Source organism: Pelobates fuscus, chromosome 11 (genome assembly GCF_036172605.1).
Source record: "Pelobates fuscus isolate aPelFus1 chromosome 11, aPelFus1.pri, whole genome shotgun sequence".
NCBI classification, from domain to species: domain Eukaryota; kingdom Metazoa; phylum Chordata; class Amphibia; order Anura; family Pelobatidae; genus Pelobates; species Pelobates fuscus.
The window spans coordinates 25,574,481-25,592,746 of NC_086327.1; the positions used below are offsets into that span (position 1 = coordinate 25,574,481).

General features: G+C 44.2%; 1 long non-coding RNA gene across 1 annotated transcript in view; it reads left to right on the top strand.

Annotated features, from left to right (window-relative positions):
• LOC134577512 (uncharacterized) overlaps positions 1 to 18,266 on the top strand; it is a 747,008-nt gene that overhangs the window by 485,511 nt on the left and 243,231 nt on the right. The window lies entirely within an intron of this gene.

The window sequence follows — 18,266 nt, forward strand, 5'->3', positions numbered from 1 at the left end:
ATGGCTGCCCAGAGAGCAGCGTTGGCTCTGCTGAGCCCCCTGCAGCAGCACGGGTCGCTGGGAGCTCTACAGATTACTCTGCACGGCTGTGCACTCGCTTTCGGAGCACGCTGCACGTCTGAGCATCTGCCTCACAATATCGGAAGCGGGCTTTCAGAGGGGTCTGCACTGAGCTGCAGGTACAGATCTGCATAGCAGCCCACCAGGGACGCCACTGGATGGCCAGGGAATGAAGATTAGAGCCCCCACCTCCCGTGTAGAAAAAGTAGGCAGGAGTGGGACTCAACTAAATAATAACAAAAATGCACACCTCAAACCTCTTAAGTGGAATTTTGTACCTGCAAAGCTGACACATGATGTTTGGGGGTCCCGCAGTTATAGAGTCTCCATTAGAATTTAAATACATGGGCCACTCTTGTTATATATAAAATCTAACAAATTAAAGTGACGGTCAGTTTAAATATTGTAGCCTAGATATTTGATAATGCTCTCAGCTATTCACCCTGGTTGGTGAAAAATAGTGCACAGAGCATTTCTCACTGGTGTCTATTCACTAATGGTGAGCTGCGTTGACATGAAAACAAATTTGGACTATTTAGACTTATTTACTAAAGTGAATTTCCAATTTAAGGCCAGAGAAGCTGAAAGTATAGCCGAGATTCTCATGTTACTAAATAACCCCGAATAGATCAGAAAACAAAAATCTAATTTGGAGATTTTTCCAGATCAGTTCGGGCTATTCTCTTTGTAGAATACAAGAAAAAAAAATGAGAACATCACTACTGGGATAGGCTGCGTGTGTACAATGTGCTACAATAGTGGTTTATTAGAATTACATAAAATGGTACAGCAAACATTTTGGGGTTCAACCCTTTTTTAGTGCAAATATGTCCAATGCAAATAATGAAGGGTTGAACCCCCGAAATGTTGAAAAGAAAAAAAATTTAGAAAGAAAAATCCCCAAGTCATTTGTGGTTCAGCTAAGCTAGTTTGTCCTAAAATTCCATATGGAATTCCTATAATTAACGAAAAACCAGAAAGGTGATGCACTACTATGTTACAAACGTGCAAAAACATATTTATAGCATGTACTTTATTTTCACTTTTATATAGTGCATATTTCTGTAAAAAACAAAACAAAAAAAAACCCACATATGCAAATAGTGCAAAGAGAGCATGTTCATAATTGACCAAAGAGTCCTTTATTCACCCTTATGGATGACACTCACATATACCAGAGCCTCTTCAGTCTTGCTCTTGGGTTTTCAAATGACTTAAATATTTAAATGAGCACACCGGATAATCAAAATTAAGTTGGTATAGTGCCTGGTGGTCCTTTAGCACTGCCTCATCTTTAGGGGTTAAACCGCTCATGTACGGTTTGACCCCAAAGTCTGTATTACAGTGCTGGATCTCTCTGTCCCCCTGTCCTTCCATTTGCTGAAAAGCTTTGAAATGGAATATTATGGGTGCCGCAAGCAGGGGCGCCACTGATTGACTAACCACTCTCAACCAATCTCTAACCAGCATCATCAATTTATCATAACAATTTCTACATACCAGAGGCTTTACTCACTGAACACAGGACTGTATTCATTTGAAACAAATTGCAAAAGTTATGCTAAAATATTCTAGCTGTGACTATAGCTGAGATGGAGAATTTTTCAAATTTGCTATTTTTACCTCCAATTTGCAATTTATTTATCTATTTTTTTAACTGCAGATTGGTGTTTACTGATAGTCTGTGCTCAACTAGGAATTGCATAGCTGGAGAATCTGGCTTTAAAATACTTGTAATACATTCAAAATGAAGTAAAATAAAAATCACATTTATCGTTTGTGTTAAAAAGATAAAGGGTTTTACAGTTAAATTGTAACCTTTAAAGGAATCAACACAGAAGGATGTATTCACTAAGGAATTCAATGTGAATGCAAAGTGTATTTCAAATATGAGACAAAATTAGGAGAACTGGAAATAGCTTACTCCGAGATTTGTTCAGATTCAGCTACTTTGAACTAAAATATCTAATTCACTTTGAATTAACTTTTAATTCCCAGAAAAAATACTCAATAATCAATAACCTTGTCTATTGTGGTGAACTGAAAGCTAACTGGGATTTTTACTAAACCTTTGAAGTGAAATTTAAGGCCAGAAATAAAAGCATAGATGAGTAAGAAAACGTTTCCATTCGGGCTGTTTTGACATTAAATTTGAAATTCACTTTGAACTCTCAATGCAGCAAATTACAATTTATCCAAAACAGTTGATTTAGAGAATAAAAAAGATCTAAAACAACTTAGGTTTAGTCACAGCGTGGCTAGTTTTAACAGAATTTCCAAATTAGCTTTTTTAGAATTCGCCACAAATTGAGGTTTTGCAAATAAACCCCAATATCATTAATTTCAAGGTACCAAACGCAAATAAAACATTTTTTTCAAAAAAATGAAAACAAAAACCCAGACTAAAATGTTGCTTGTCTTACAATAATTTCAGTAACACACAAAATTACTTTGCAATGTTTTGTTAAGAAGCAATTTATCACCTTAAATCATATCAAACTCAACTAATCGATACATACCTCTGCTTACTGGATAGGTGCCACGTTCTCTTCAACACATATAGTAACTCTTTCATCTAGTGTATTGGGGATAATGCTGGGGGCTTTTACATACCCTATTTATATTTTATAGCCCACCCTTGACTATTTAAAACCACAGGTGAGCAATCACGGCTTATCTTTAAAGTGGGAGGTCCACGTGTAGATAGAACTATCAATAAAAACAATGCGATAATCCAATTATCTCGTAATGCTTCAATTCTACATCTGCTTCCCCCTTAACAAATATAGAAAATAGCTTGAGAAATCTGTATAGTTAAAAAAAAGAAGCTTTTTTTTCTATTTCATCCCAAATATTGAACTTATTTTGTTTAAAATGAACATGTACCTTAAAGGGACACTATAGCGTTAAGAATGCAAATATGTATTCCTAACGCTATAGTGCCCTAGTCACCGTTTAGGTGGCCAGGCCCCTGTTGCAAGGGTTTAAGAAAAAAGTTTGTTTCCTTATGTTTTCTCCCTCGCCTCTCTAGTCTCTTCAGTGAAGTGCCACCTCTTTGGCGGAGATCATCGAGATCTATGATCTCAGCCAACCCGAGGCTAGTGCCCATGCATAGCAAAAACGCCATGCTGCGCCAATAATTCTCTTAGATCATTTGACAGAAACAGTGGAATTTAACTCTGCTATTCCACAGAAGCGCCTCTAGTGGCTGTCAGTATGAAAGACATTAGTAGCAGGTTAACCCTGCAAAAAAAAAACATTGCCCATCTTGCAAAATGGCAATGTTTTCCGCTAAAGGGTTAAAATGGGGGGGGGGGGGGGGCGGCACATGGCACCCAGACCACTCCTATATCATTCCTTTCAACAAGTTACATCGGTTCTCATATATTCACACAAAACATGAGCTCAGTTGTGTTCATGACAAACTTATGAGCATGTAGTGGTTTACGGTTCCTGACTTGCTACTTATTTACTTCTTTTTAAATCTCGGTCATTTCTATTGTCGTTGACGAAGGGAGACACAGAGAGAGAAGATGGGGATGAATATCAGTACTTTTTATATTTTTCTCTTACCCTACCAAGAAAACTATAAATGTGACAATATGATCAATCCATGACGTAGTTAAGGTGGTTCTTTATCTTGTCTAGAGACTATTTACTTTTATTTTTAAGTTTATTTATGTCTGTTAACTTCTTTTAAATAAATAATTTTATATATTTACCCATCTGGATCCTGATTCCTCTTCGGAAAGCTGAGAGGTAGGAAACAAGAAGCAAAACTATTCACATTGAGTTTGCCCAAATATTCAAAGTTGACATTGATGTCTGATGGTCCTGTGGTGCTCCAGGAAAACTGAGATGAGGATCTCAAAAAGTTTAGCTGAAAATATAACCCCATATCCTGTTGACTTATAGACTAAGCTGAAATGTGCATTCGGAGTTTCCGTCACGGCACATCAACTGGCGAGACTCTAAAAGTTTGCTTGCGTCATCAGGGCATGGAAATCGGAACCAGAAATTGAAGAGAGAGATCATGGCCTCAATTGCCCCAGCTTGGTTTATCAATAGTATAGGAATGAGAGCTCGAACGTTAAAAGTCTAAAGTTGATAGTGCAAAAATGGGGATTACTTTAGGTAGACATTAAGTAAAAAAAGAGAAACTGCCCTATAAAGTTTGATTTCTAAAACGTAACATTTAATATTTTCATTAAAAACATTGTGTCACAAGGTGAAGTGGTGTAGGACATAGACCCACTTAATAAAATCAAATTAATATTCTATAAAGAAAACTTGAAAAAAGAAAACAAAACCCAGTTTTGTTTCTGCTACGTATATCTGAATGTAGAAAAGTGTCCGTGATCTTGTGATGGTAGTAAGACTTTCAGGAAAAGACTGGCTGTCTGTGTAACAAATAGAAAGTATTGCAGCTAGATTCACATGTAGCAATTAACCTTGAAGTGAGCTGCTAACTAAACGTTCGAGGGCACATATTCTGTATAGATTTACTATCTGCTAATCTAAAGTTAGCGCCATAGAGGAAAAATTAGATGGTTCAATTTTTAAGAAAAAAAAACGCATAAGTAGTTCTAGCTTCTCTCTGTGTCCTTGATCTATGGACAATTATTACCCACTGTTTAGTGTCACGGGCAATACTTAATGTGTTAATAGAAGTCAGAGGTGTGTAGAGTGAGGTCCCAACGAGCGTTTCGCAGGTCAGGCGGCTCTTCAAGGGGATTTTTAATGAAAATATTAAATGTTCGTTTTAGAAATCATGAACTTTATAGGGCTGGTTTATCAATAGATATCAGGTCTTGCAGATAGATAATAGATAATCCTCATAGTTCTCCTGCTTACAGGAAATGTTACTCAAAATGCCCCTAGCCTGCAAGAAAACAGGGAGGGGGGAATAAAGTTTTTTTTTTATACTTATTACATTATTACTAATCAATGCATTTTAATAAATCAATTAAATGTAATTAATAATGCCCCTATCCTACCCATATATACACTACACCTGATTATACACACTCTATACCCCTATACACACACTACACCAGTGGTAGTCAACCTTTTTCTACCTACCGCCCACTAATGCATCTTTTTGGTTGAAAAAATTTCCTTACCGCCCACCAGTTTTCGCGCAAATGCGGAATATTTTTAAGAAAGGAGGGTGTTTTTAAAAAAAATAAATGTACGTACATTTATCTTTTTATTTCTACTTAATGCAGGTTTATAAGGTTTTTAACTTTATAACGTTTAATGAGAAAACAATAAAGTAAATTGAAATTACCTTTACTAGTGATTAATGAGATCCTTGAGGTTGATGCTGCGAGACTAAATATTTGATATCTGGTTCGATTTTCGTAAGGAACAAACGAAGGTCTCTTTCAGTGATATTCAGACGACTTCTCTGTTTGCGCATAATATGATTTCTCATTTGTGCGTCAGCTCATCTCCTCTCCCTCCTCAATTCCCCTCCCCACCTTTTTTTCCCCTTTTTTCTATTTTTTAACCGTCCTTATAGCAATGCCCAGTAGGAAGGCTGAGCTAGGTAGCTCACTTACTATAGTCCACTATAACAGACAGGCACAGACACACAAGACACACACACACACAAGACAGACACACACACAAGACAGACACACACACAGGACACACACACAGGACACACACACAAAGACACAGACAGGCACACATACACACACAAGACATATACATACAAACAGACAGGCACACATACAAACAGACATGCACACACACATGCAGACACACACAAGACATACATAGACACACACATACAATGACACATACATACAAAGACAAGACACACATACATACCGACAGACACACACACAGGACACACATACAAAGACACAGCCAGGCACACATACACACACAAAACATATACATACAAACAGACAGGCACACATACAAACAGACAGGCACACATACAAACAGACATGCACACACACATAAGACATACATAGACACACACATGCAGACACACACATAAGACATACATAGACACACACATACAATGACACACACACAGGACACACATACAAAGACACAGCCAGGCACACATACACACACAAGACATATACATACAAACAGACAGGCACACATACAAACAGACAGGCACACACACATGCAGACACACATAAGACATACATAGACACACACATGCAGACACACATAAGACATACATAGACACACACATACAATGACACATACATACAAAGACAAGACACACACAGGACACACACACAGGACACACATACAAAGACACAAACAGGCACACATACACACACAAGACATATACATACAGACAGGCACACATACAAACAGACATGCACACACATAAGACATACATAGACACACACATACAATGACACATACATACAAAGACAAGGCACACATACATACAGACAGACACACACACACATATATATACAGACAGACGCATACACACACACACACACACACACACAAGACATACATACAGACACAGACAGGCACACATACAGACACACAAACATACACACACACAAAGACACAGACAGGCACACATACACACATACATACACACACAAAGACACAGACAGGCACACATACACACAAGACACATACATACAAACAGACAGGCACACATACAAACAGACACACAGACATGCACACACACATGCAGACACACATACAATGACATATACATACAAAGACAAGACACACACACACACATATACACAGACAGACACATACACACAAGACATAGCTACAAAGACACACACACACACACACTATATTTAAGTCACCCTCCTGTTTCCTACCTTTAAGGTGCAGGAGGGTGACTTTCCCTGGGGTCCAGTGGTGGCTCAGGTGAATGGGAGTCAGAGTTCCCACTCTGACTCCCTCTGCTTCCTCCCGCGCGGCTCTCAGTTTTAGCTGGGAGGAGTGACCGGGGAATCACTTCCTCCCAGCTCTGATGTCATCACAGGGGGCCCGGTCAGCGCTGGGCGCTTTAACAGCGCGACCGGGCCCCCTTACAATCCGCATCCATCGGGTGGCCCTGACAGCATGGGCCACCCGATGGACACTTTGGAAGGCGGCCCCGGCGGTTTACCGGGCGGGCCGGAGCCGCAAATGGTCACGGCGGTACCCAGTCGCACGGGTACCGCCGGCTCGCACCCGCCCGCCCGATCAACCTGGAAATCCCTACCGCCCACCTGGAATCCTGAAACGCCCACTAGTGGGCGGTAGGGACCAGGTTGACGAACCATGCACTACACTATATACTAACTCACTATACCCGCGATACACACAAAAACACAGACACACTACACCCCTATACAGACATTATATCCCCTGTACACACAATATACTCCCTACACCCACACACAATATCTTGACAACCCTTAGACATGCACTACAGCCTCTAGCCACACAAAAACCAAAAACAGGCCCCTCTGCAAAACCCACGAGCAACACTCTGTGCCTATATATATACACACACACACACACTGGACCTGCATAAGTCCAGATAGAAGGTACCACAAAAGGTAGTGGAAAATGACAGGGCTAAGACCCTGTGGAACTTCCAGATCCAGAGAGACAAGGAAGTAATGACCTACCATTCTGACATCATGGTGGTGGATAAGGAACAAGAGACGACATTACTTGTGGATGAAGCAACACCCAGTGACCAAATAATCAAAAAGAAGGGGCATGAGAAGGTGGGCAAATACCAAGGACTGAAAGAGGAGCTAGAAAGGATGTGGAAAGTGAAGGCAGCAGTAGTCCCAGTTGAGATAGTAGCACTCAGGGCTGTACACAACAAGCTATTATGAGGGGCTTCAGCAGATTCAAGGTGGGACATCTGAGATCGCTGTCCAAAAGAGTGCAGTTATAGGAGCAGCTAAGATACTGCGCAGAACCCTCAGACTCCCAGGCCTCTTACTTTCTCAGTCCTCCAAGTGGTATTTACATTAACAGCACAGTGTTAATGACCCCAATTCCAGTAAACTCATTTTTTTTTATAAATATATATATATATTCATACAATATATATTCACATAAAAATATGAGTTCATTGGGATTGGGTGGACATTAACACCAACCTGATAAGGTGGAAGATCTTATTAAGATGTCAACGATAAAAGTAGATCCCACATCAGTAATGTTTGGCCATCCTTGCTGTAGAAAACCCTTCCACATGATAATCCCTTTATGGCAGATGACTTTCCAGGACATGATACAAAAGGCTTTGCCTTATCTCTTGTCATGATGAAAGGCAAGTATAAAGTGTCAATCTCCTGGAGAGATATCATGCTATCAAAGAAAAATCTAGGGGTCTTTCAGCACTTTCTTCAAAAGGTCATCAATGTGTTTAACCAAATTAAAATCCATTGCTTAGATCCTGAGAACTTTAATTTGGAGAGGTGTTAGGAAGGTGGAATCCACTTTGTTTGGGAAACTCCAAACAAAACTGGCTAATCTTAACTTTTCACACAATGGATTTTTGTGTATTGTATAGTGTTTATTTTTTAATGATTTATCCTATTACAGGGGGAACAAACATAAAAAGACAATCCTGTTATACTTCCAAAAGTGATAGAACTCATAGATACTAAGGTTCAAAAAACACTGGACAAATGTGCCCCCTCCTTCTCTCAAATATGCTAATGGTCTTATCCTTATACCACACTGACCTGAATTCTTTAGCATTCCTGATTTTTTTGTTGATTAAGGTAGCAGAAGGATAAACAAAAAAACAAAAAAACAAAAAACAATGAAACCCAAATCAATCCCAAAACATATGTTGCCAATAAAATACAAATTATATTATCTGATATTATCTTAAAATAAATTAAGATTTTTTTATTTTTTTTAAAATTCTTTATTTTTCTCGTGCGTGTAATTACAACAAGCTTGCAGCGCCACGACAGCATGGACACGCTTTCAGTGTCATACAAGCAAACAATGTCATGGCAGTTTAAACAGCACATTTCATTTTTTTAGAATATAACAGGCTTGGTACAAGTGATAGTTGAGTCATGCATGCTTAGTTACGTAGATATTATGCGAGGATTAAGTCACAGGCTATGTAAGATAACATTGTATAGATTTCTCTAAACTGCTTAAAGTTTACCACCAGGGGGCAGCGAGTCATGGAGCTTGCCGGGTAGAGCATGTATGTTAGCTTAGACTTTTTTTTAAATGGTTTCTATGCAGATCTGCAGATATAAAACAACGGTGGTTAAATCTAAAATAATATGAAAAGGGAGATGCTAACTAAACAATATACAGTGCGCTGCTAAAACTTTAATTCTTCACGGTTAGCAGCCGCTTGGTTACTCTTGCAGCTGTGCTGGATCGGCTGGCCTCCAGGTTGTGGTTAAGTCTCTTGTGTTTCCTGCTGGATACTTGGCTGCTCAGGGACTTGTTGGTCAGGAGTATGTTTGGTCTTATGCTTCTACTTTAGGTGCAGAATGAAGCCTGCGTGTTGTGGCTGTTGCTCCTCTTTGAGTAAATGGAGTGAGAGTCCAAATAAAGTCCCTGAGATCCGCCAGCAGCCGTTGGAGTCGCTGCCTCCCATAATGCAGGTGGGAGCTTGGTCTCCGGCTCGTAATGGGCGCGGCGGCCATCTTGGATTTTACCAAGCGGGCCCAGCTTAAACATTTCGCCGCTCGGATGGTGTAGTTGGTCTTTGCTTCCCCGGTGGGGTCCGAGATAATCCCCACGGCTCACAGGGGGGGTGAACGGGGCCCTCAGTAGGTGCGTGGGAGGTCCCGCCGGACTTAGAGCGGGAGATCGTCCGTTTCTCCCGCCAGAGCCTCACGACAGGCCTCAATACCAGCTGCCTAGGAGTCAGCATTGCCGGTAGGACAGGGGCCGAAATCGACTTCTGGAGGGGTTGCATAAATCCCCCCTGCCTTCTTGGGCTGCTGCCTGTTCTTTTTTTTAGGGGAGAAAAGGTAGTTTTAGGCTGATTAGAAGCGTTTCATTGTGGAGCCGAGGTGCCCCATGTCCACCCAGCGCGGCGGTCAGGCCCCGCCCCCAATAAATTAAGATTTTATTAAAGATCCACAAATTATCAATTGTTAACACTCTGGTTGTCAGAGAACATTGTGTGCACATACCCTGGTGTCCATCTTAGAAGAACTCAGGAGCAGTGATTGAAGGTGCCATGTTATGATGTGTAACAGTGCTACTGGTCACGGTCACTAGAAAGCTGCACAGGTTAGTTTGGCGAGACATGATGTGCATACCTGTTTGCTTCCCAGGTGCATTATTGAGACTAGCATTACTAGGATACAGTACACACATGGGTACAGGGGTATACCCGTTTGCCCCCACCCTCTTTATTCTTCGCACAGTGATGGTAAATGGGGCTGAGCAAATTCATGGTACTGAGGGACCCTGTCTAACTGCTGGGTTCTAGGCTGCTGCCTATGGTCGCCTTCCTAGTAATCCTGCTCTGCCCCAAACTTAAGTGTGTCAGAATGCTTTATTTGTGAAGAATGTGTCCTCTTTTTGTCATTTTACAAAAATTGCAGATTTCAAAAGAAATTACCCTTACACCTTCCTGACTACGCTATAGTGGTTATGGTGCTTGGAGTGTTCCTTCAAATTGAAAAGTTCTACATGCTGAGCATTTGATGCACGTGATTGGCATGTAATAAGAGAAAGAGATGGTTGGCTCTCTCCATGTTTGAAATATAAATCAATATATATTGGGTTCACTGGGATCCTCAAAAAAAATTAGGAGAGATTCAGCGTGTGGCCTCGTCTCTTTAAACATTGCATGGGCAGTGAGGCGGAAAGTAATATATATTAAAACGGCCCACAAGATGCCCAGTCAAAAAATCATGCTCCTCTTTCCCATAAAAGGGCCAGGAGTTACCTAGTCTCCTGAGCCCCATTTAAACCACTCCTCCCCACCCCCATAAAGGGATCAGATGATGCTCATTCTCATGGACCCCACATAAAAATGACCGCCTCACTCTATAAATCATCTTCTGGATTTTTATTTGGCCATTTTTGGTTGAAGACTGATGTCTAAGAAAACAAAACAAAACAAAAAAATGACGAGTAGATGAGTATGAAGTAAAAAAAAACCCACATAGATCAATATTGTGTGATAGTTTAGGAAAAGCAAAAAAGTAAGAATAAAAAAAAAATACATTTAAAAAAAATAAAATTAAAATAATATAAATATAGAAAATCGGTGGGGACAGGAATATACCAATATCACAACAAAGTGGACAGTATAAGAATAAGCTACATTTTATTGATACTAAAAATATTTAATATCTGAAGAAAGGCACATACAAATCTATAAATGCAATCTAAATGTGATAAATCCTATTATAACAATATACAAAATGTCAAAAACCTCCATTACTGTAAGTGTGTGGTGTTAGGTCCAGCCATTTGGAAAAATACATGTTTAAATTAGTTTATCTTCTCCACATAGATTTTAAAACCATTACATTTTAACCAGAATATGTGCAAAGGAAGACCTTCAATTAATAATTTTTTATTTTTTTTTTCTTATTATATTTAATATTTATTTAAAGCCAAGGTCGGGTAGTGTTTACATAGGTCTATAACCATTCTACTATAAGTGACAGTGTGCCATTTTTCCTACTGAAAACTGCATGATTTTTTTTAAATTTATTTTTTTGTGAATATCTGTTTATTTCGACAAGAGATCCTCCTGTCATTTATTTTTGGTTTGTTTGTGTCAGATATAACATAACAGAGTAGTGCAAGACACGCAGCTCTGCATCAGTTAAATGTGAAACTGTGGAACTCGCAGGTTCCGTGGAAAACTGCACGATTTAACATAAGCTTCCTAGAGCAAATATATGTTATAAAAAGGCTGTCCCACCTCTTCAAAGACTTTCTTTTATTCCTGCGCTGATGGGTAAAGTCTAAATTTGGGGGGTACCAAAAGTCCTTCCTTTACGGACAATATGCAAACCTGCATTGGCACCCAAAAGGTTAAGGGATGGAATTACAGTTCTTGAATGTTAATTTCAATATGTAGATCAAAGTTTTAGCCCATCGCTGGGTTCTGTTTGTAACTAAAGTGTTTCTTTTTGGAGTTAATTTACTAAAATTAGAATGTTAATAAATAACCGACTATTGGGGAGAAAATTTGGACTTTTTTTAATAAAAATATTTTTTTTCCCGATACACTATTTAAATGATTAAAAAAGTGCTGACAAATCAGCTTGGCTAGACTTTTCCTAGAAAATGAAAACTAAAGACAGAGGACTGGCCATGGTAACCTCACAATACCCTCTAATCAAATCTGGTAGATGAGTAAAAATAAGATCATTTTTCCCACCGGATCACATACTCTCAGGTACAGTCCTTTGTGTTTTAACTGTATATTTCAGGACAGTGTAGCTTGGAGACAGCAGTCTTTTCCCAAAGGTTCATATAAAAAAAATAAAAAAATTTGATTTAGAACATGTGCTATTACACTCCACACCATCTTCGATAACACATGACAGGCGCACAGTCGGATTTGCCGGCATATGTGCTAACCTTACCCAAACCCCCATTAAAACACGGACACAGGTTATACTGTTGGAAATAATTAGTCCACAGCTTTATTAAATTATTAATAAAATAATTAAGGAATAACAAATGGGGTCAACAAATCTTATTAAAGTTAACATCCCCCCATATACATAACATACCCCTAGCAATGACCCCACAATAATAACAATAGATAACAATCTAAATAACATTTTAATACAGAAACTGGCCGCCCAATATGACCACATTTCCACCAGGTTAAATTGTAGGGGTGTACCGAGACACCGCTACCCACCATATCGATTGTAGGGGTGTACCAAGACACCACTACCCACCATATCCATTGTAGGGGTGTACCAAGACACCGCTACCCACCAGTTCCAGTGTAGGGTGTACCAAGACACCACCACACCCCAAGGTTCGGAGCCACCGACGGGCTCGAACCTACCAACCACGTGCGACACTGCCCAATCCACACTAAACCTCAGGATGCCCACTTTCTCCTCCATCTACCCTCCGATTTAACCAGGCCATTCCCCGCCACAGCTCAGGACTTGACACCTAAAGCTCCTGAACGACCCCCACCACACCGGAATAAGGCCTGTTGAATGCCTTCCTGAAGGCCCAATTTAAACAGATCACACCTTACATCCGAAAACGTACCCCAACCCCCTGGAGTACCCAGGGAGCTTGCCTCCCAGTTCGTTGTGTCTCACGGTTACACCGCCCCCACATCTGATAAATACCGCCATCAATTTTTTATTAATTCATCCTCGACACCGAGCCACCGCGACCGGGTACCTAGTATGTCTCCAATGTAACCGAGGAACCATCTCGGACCGCACCACCACCACACCTGTGGCCAGCTCCCATAGCCGGTCCACCTCCCTCTGCCTCTACCTGTTCAATTCCTTTTCCGGGACCATGCCGATATCCTTCCCGCCCTTGCGGATTACCAGAATATCCTGGACAGTACCCCTTGTTACCTTCCGGAAAATTTTCTCCACTAATGCCTTGCAACCAAAACCCCCGAAAACCAAAACCACTCCAGCTCCACCAATTCCAAAGGAAAGCCCAGTTGCTCTTGACCCGAACCGCAGCTCCCTTCTGCGCCCCTTAGATGTAAGAGTGGCCCACCAACCATGTCACCAAACCTGAAACTAAAGTAATTAGCGACTAGGCATAGCCCCAAACACAAACCCATACACCCATAGCCATTAAACCAAATAGATCGGCCGTAAACAGGACTTAAGCTGTACTGACTCCCACCTGCCTAAACGTTTCCCCAGGGCTTCACTTAAAACCAGGCGGGACGCCTCTATCGCCGCCATTATCCGGGACGCATGGGCCCCAAAGTGCCCGGGATCCAAACCCAACATTGTCAAACCCCTCCGAACAAACCCCTGCGGGAATTGAATCGTGACAGCGCCGATCCGTCCCCTTTTACCAGTAAGCCACCTGGGATGTCCGGGCGAAGCTCCAAGTAGCATGATGCGCTTGACGCCGGGCGTACCCCTGACCCCGGCAAGGAATATAGCTTTACCAAACCTCCTTTACTAGACACATCCGTTCTTGTACAACCCTACCGAATCGTTACCTTAACCGGCTGAGGTTCAACAACCGAGTGTAGAACCCCCCAACACCCGCCTGAAAGGCACTCACCAGCTCCCCAATCCGAATTGCTCCAAGCCCCCGAGAAGGCCACCGCAATCAAACTCACCGCAAAAGTAGAGTAACACACCACCAGGCGTTGCGTTACCCAAGGAAACCAGCCGCCCGACACCGACATATTTCATACCTCTCCGTAAGACCCGCGAAGCCTGACGGACGTAACAACATTCCGTCACTTCCTCCCAATCGGTCAGTTTGAACCCTAACGCCAATGCCGCCATGCTCCTGTCCATTGCCGATGGAGCTAACGCTGAAAGAACAAGCGGCTTAGGAGCCACAGCAAGGTATCCCTTCGCCCCTCCTTTGACTGGGATCCCCCAGTGAAACCAACCGCCTCGTCCCACATATCCCAAACCTTCACATAGGCAGTCCCCATGCCGGTGCCATAGGATTCCGTATCGATCCTCCAAGCATGGCGTCTCGATCTGCCACATTTCCTCCAGACCGGCCTGTCCCTCCTCCCCCGCCCCCTGGGGCCGCCATTCGCAGCTTGTGCGCGAGCCAAGTAACTAGCCCCTACCTTCCGCCAACCAGGCACGTGGCGTGCCTGCACCCGATATTAAATGACCTGCACAGTAATATGAATCGCCGCCATGGCATACCTCCTGAACCGAGGACCCGACTGGATGGTAAACCGCATGAACCCCGCCGTATTGTCCGTGAATTACGACTTTTCTTCCCTTAATCCTTCACCTTATAGAGCCATGGCCACTCCCAATGGAAATAACTCAAAAGATGCCAACTTCAAATAATAGGACTTACCTTTCATGCCTCCTGCCACCGCTCCGTGCTCCACCTGCCTTCCAGGTATGCCCCGGAATCTATGTTCTCAGAGGCATCCGTGAACAACTTGATACCACCCGCAATGGCTCCACAAGTAGCCTGCACCATGAAACGGCTATAGACCCATTCCTCGCGACTAACCTGACATGCGAACTTGAAACTGCCTTATGAACAACTGTGATTTCTCAGCGTGACCTTCTTGGACCTGCGAACTTTCACCCTGAACTTCCGAAGTGCAGTCAACTGAACCCCAGGCAATTGACACTCTCCTACCACGAAACAATTTCCAGCCTAAGCTAAGACGTGCGGTAGGATTCCCGCGACCGTAAGGTATGTCCACAACGGCCCGGCCCAGCCGAGCCCACACAGCAAGCTATCTTACAGATATTGTACTAAGGAACCCCTTCCTGATTCCTCTTTCACCACCCACTCCCAGACGGAACCAACTTCCCGAAGTAGGAACATGAAATGGAACTGCCCCATGGCAAGCAGAGTTTACCAATAGGCACCTGCAAACATGCAACCCAAAAGATGGAAGGGTCGTCAATAATCGAACGTGTCCCGCTCCCCCGAACCAACTCGACGGCAAGGCCGAATGATGCCAAAGATACAGAACAGGTCCGCGTCGATGTCCTTATTTACCGATGCCCTTTTCATGTGCGATAAGTTTTGTATCAGACGGAATTTGCCTGCCCCTTTCTTGGGGACCACCCCCCACGGAGACACCCACAGATCCGCTAATGGCGGGATGTAACGGACCCACCATCCCCCCAATTGGGCTTCCTTGCGTGACCACTCGACTTTGAATGGAATAGCGAAAAAACCCCAACAACCCCAGCCATAAAACTAGCGCCTTCATGGGAGGCTTACTGCCTTAGCAACGGCAGCAACGCACTGATCGTCACCGGTGCCGCTCCGAGCTGAAGCCCCGGCAAGTACCCCACCTTAGGTTTTCCTTTCTTGACGTGTCAGTTGACACCGTGACTCCCACCGCCTCCAGAACACCCGTATCCAAGCCTACCCGACGGTCCCCAGTTGCATTGACCTTTCTTCTGTCCGGCCAGCACCGCACCTCCTGGGGGGCGCGCCGGCAGCCCCCAGAAAGAGTGCATTTTCTGCACCATCATTAGGAACCAGGCACCTTACCCCAATTACGCCTACTAGGATACAAAAGCCCCAAAATCTTGCGATACTTCCGCCTTTCCCCGCCTCTTCTTTTCCGGCCTCCTTACTATCATCCCCTTTTAAATCAAGGAACTCATCGAGCGTAAGACAGGAATTTTTTTTTTTACAAATCCCCTTAATCAAATCTTATCCTCAGCCTTCAAGTGACCCCCCAATGTCCCCGCGATGGACACATGCCCATTTCGTTGCGCCGCACCTGGAATATTGCCACACATCTAACTGTTCTCCTGCCCCGTCGGATGTCCCCGGTACACCGTATTCCCCTTCCCGGCACGCCGTCACCACCACCCTAACTTCTGACTCCCGACCGCCCTCCGGTGACCCCACCCTTCCGCACCGCGGGGACAGACCCTTTTTTCCTTGATCATGACTCTAAAATGATTTTTGCAATTTAAAAAGTGTGGTGTGTTTATTGACTCACCACCCGAACTCCCGTCTGCGCTGTCCTTCCGTCCACCTTGCCAGGCTCTGGAGTATCCGGTGGACGCCGACTCCTGTCCGCGCTGGTCCCGCCTCAAGCCCGTAGGAGTAACACTCCTCGACCTGCTGGGAGAAGATAACCTGGGTAGTCTGTTCTGATATAGCCTTACCAGCCCTTCCTCCCTGCGCTCTGTTCTGTCGTCCTAATCTCTGCTCCTTCTTGCTGCCTGACCTTCCTGGCTGCAGGCGTCACGCCTCTGCCCTAGTGAAATCCTGCCAGATGAAGCACTGCACTGAGACCTCCTCCTCTCCCAGGAACTGGACCTCCTCCTACCACACTGACTTCTTGACGGGCTCCTCCATCCCTCATCCGACCTCCTGCTGCTGCTTTGCCTGTCATTGTCCCTGCGCTGCTCCCTCCCATACTCACACCTCCTGATGCTCCTCCTGTGTTCCTGCTCCTGAGAACGCCCCCCAGGGGGCTCCCACTTGCCTCCCTCCCTTACGTACATTTCCACCTGTCCTTGTCCTCTCTTCTGCCCTCTGCTTGCAGTACCTGGCCTCTCCCCGGCCACCTCATCCACTTGTGGCCCCTTTAATTAATCCTGGTTGCTGGCCTTCCCCTCCATAGCTGCTCTGCTGCGTCTGTGAAGACTCCGCCTGCTGCTTTCACTATCCCCTTTCTTCACCTCTGACCTGACCCTGGCCCCATCCAGGGCCGCCTCCGTCTGTGTCCCGCCGACCTGGACAACCCCCGCCTGTCCATTGGGGGGTACCGCTTTTACACTGCTGGCCCCTTGCATCATTCCCCCCGTCCCTCAGGTATGCCACCAGGGGCAGACTCACCAGGACGCCTCTTGCCACTCTCCCTGCCTGGCGCCCATCATGTCATGCTGGATTCCCCTGTCCTTCGTGCTTTCCCGCCCCCCCCCCCCGCCTTACGGCAGGGGGTGCTCTTCCTGTGCGGCCTCATCATGGCCTGCCACCTTGCCTGAACGTCGCCGCGTCGAACAGACGCCTGTTTTCCGACCTTGTTTTCAGCTGTCCCCTTGCTGCCTCCTGACAGGCTCTTGCGCCGCCGAACTGCCGATGTCACTCTCGAGCTGCCGCTGGGACGGCCTCGCTCTCCTTGCCGGCCTCCGTTCCATTGCCGCGTGTGGGGGGGGGGGGGGTGTGAGCAGACGTGCTCGGGGCCCCCCAGCTGCTCCTGCAGCCACCAGCCACGATTTCTGCCACAACCTTTGTGTCCAGGATGGTGGCTTGCTTGGAGTTCTGTCTGAGGCTGATGGGAGTGAGCATGCAGCAGCAGCTCACTCCAGCCTCTCCTGTACCTCCATGCTGCCTCCTGCCTCAATACTGCTCTGTTCTCCTATGCTGCCTCCATGCTGCTGCCTTCTCCCTCCAGGGCAGGCAGCTTTGACAACTGACAGGTAAGCTTAGGTTCAGTTAAAATGGCCACTTCATATAATGGCTGGTATACATACTCCCCTTATGGCTCCGCCCTACCCAGCATGCTAGCTGTCACTAACTTCCTGTGGCTGCTATGCCTACCTCCTGCCTCCTGCTCTGTCAAGGCCTATTCCTCTTAGCTGACCCAT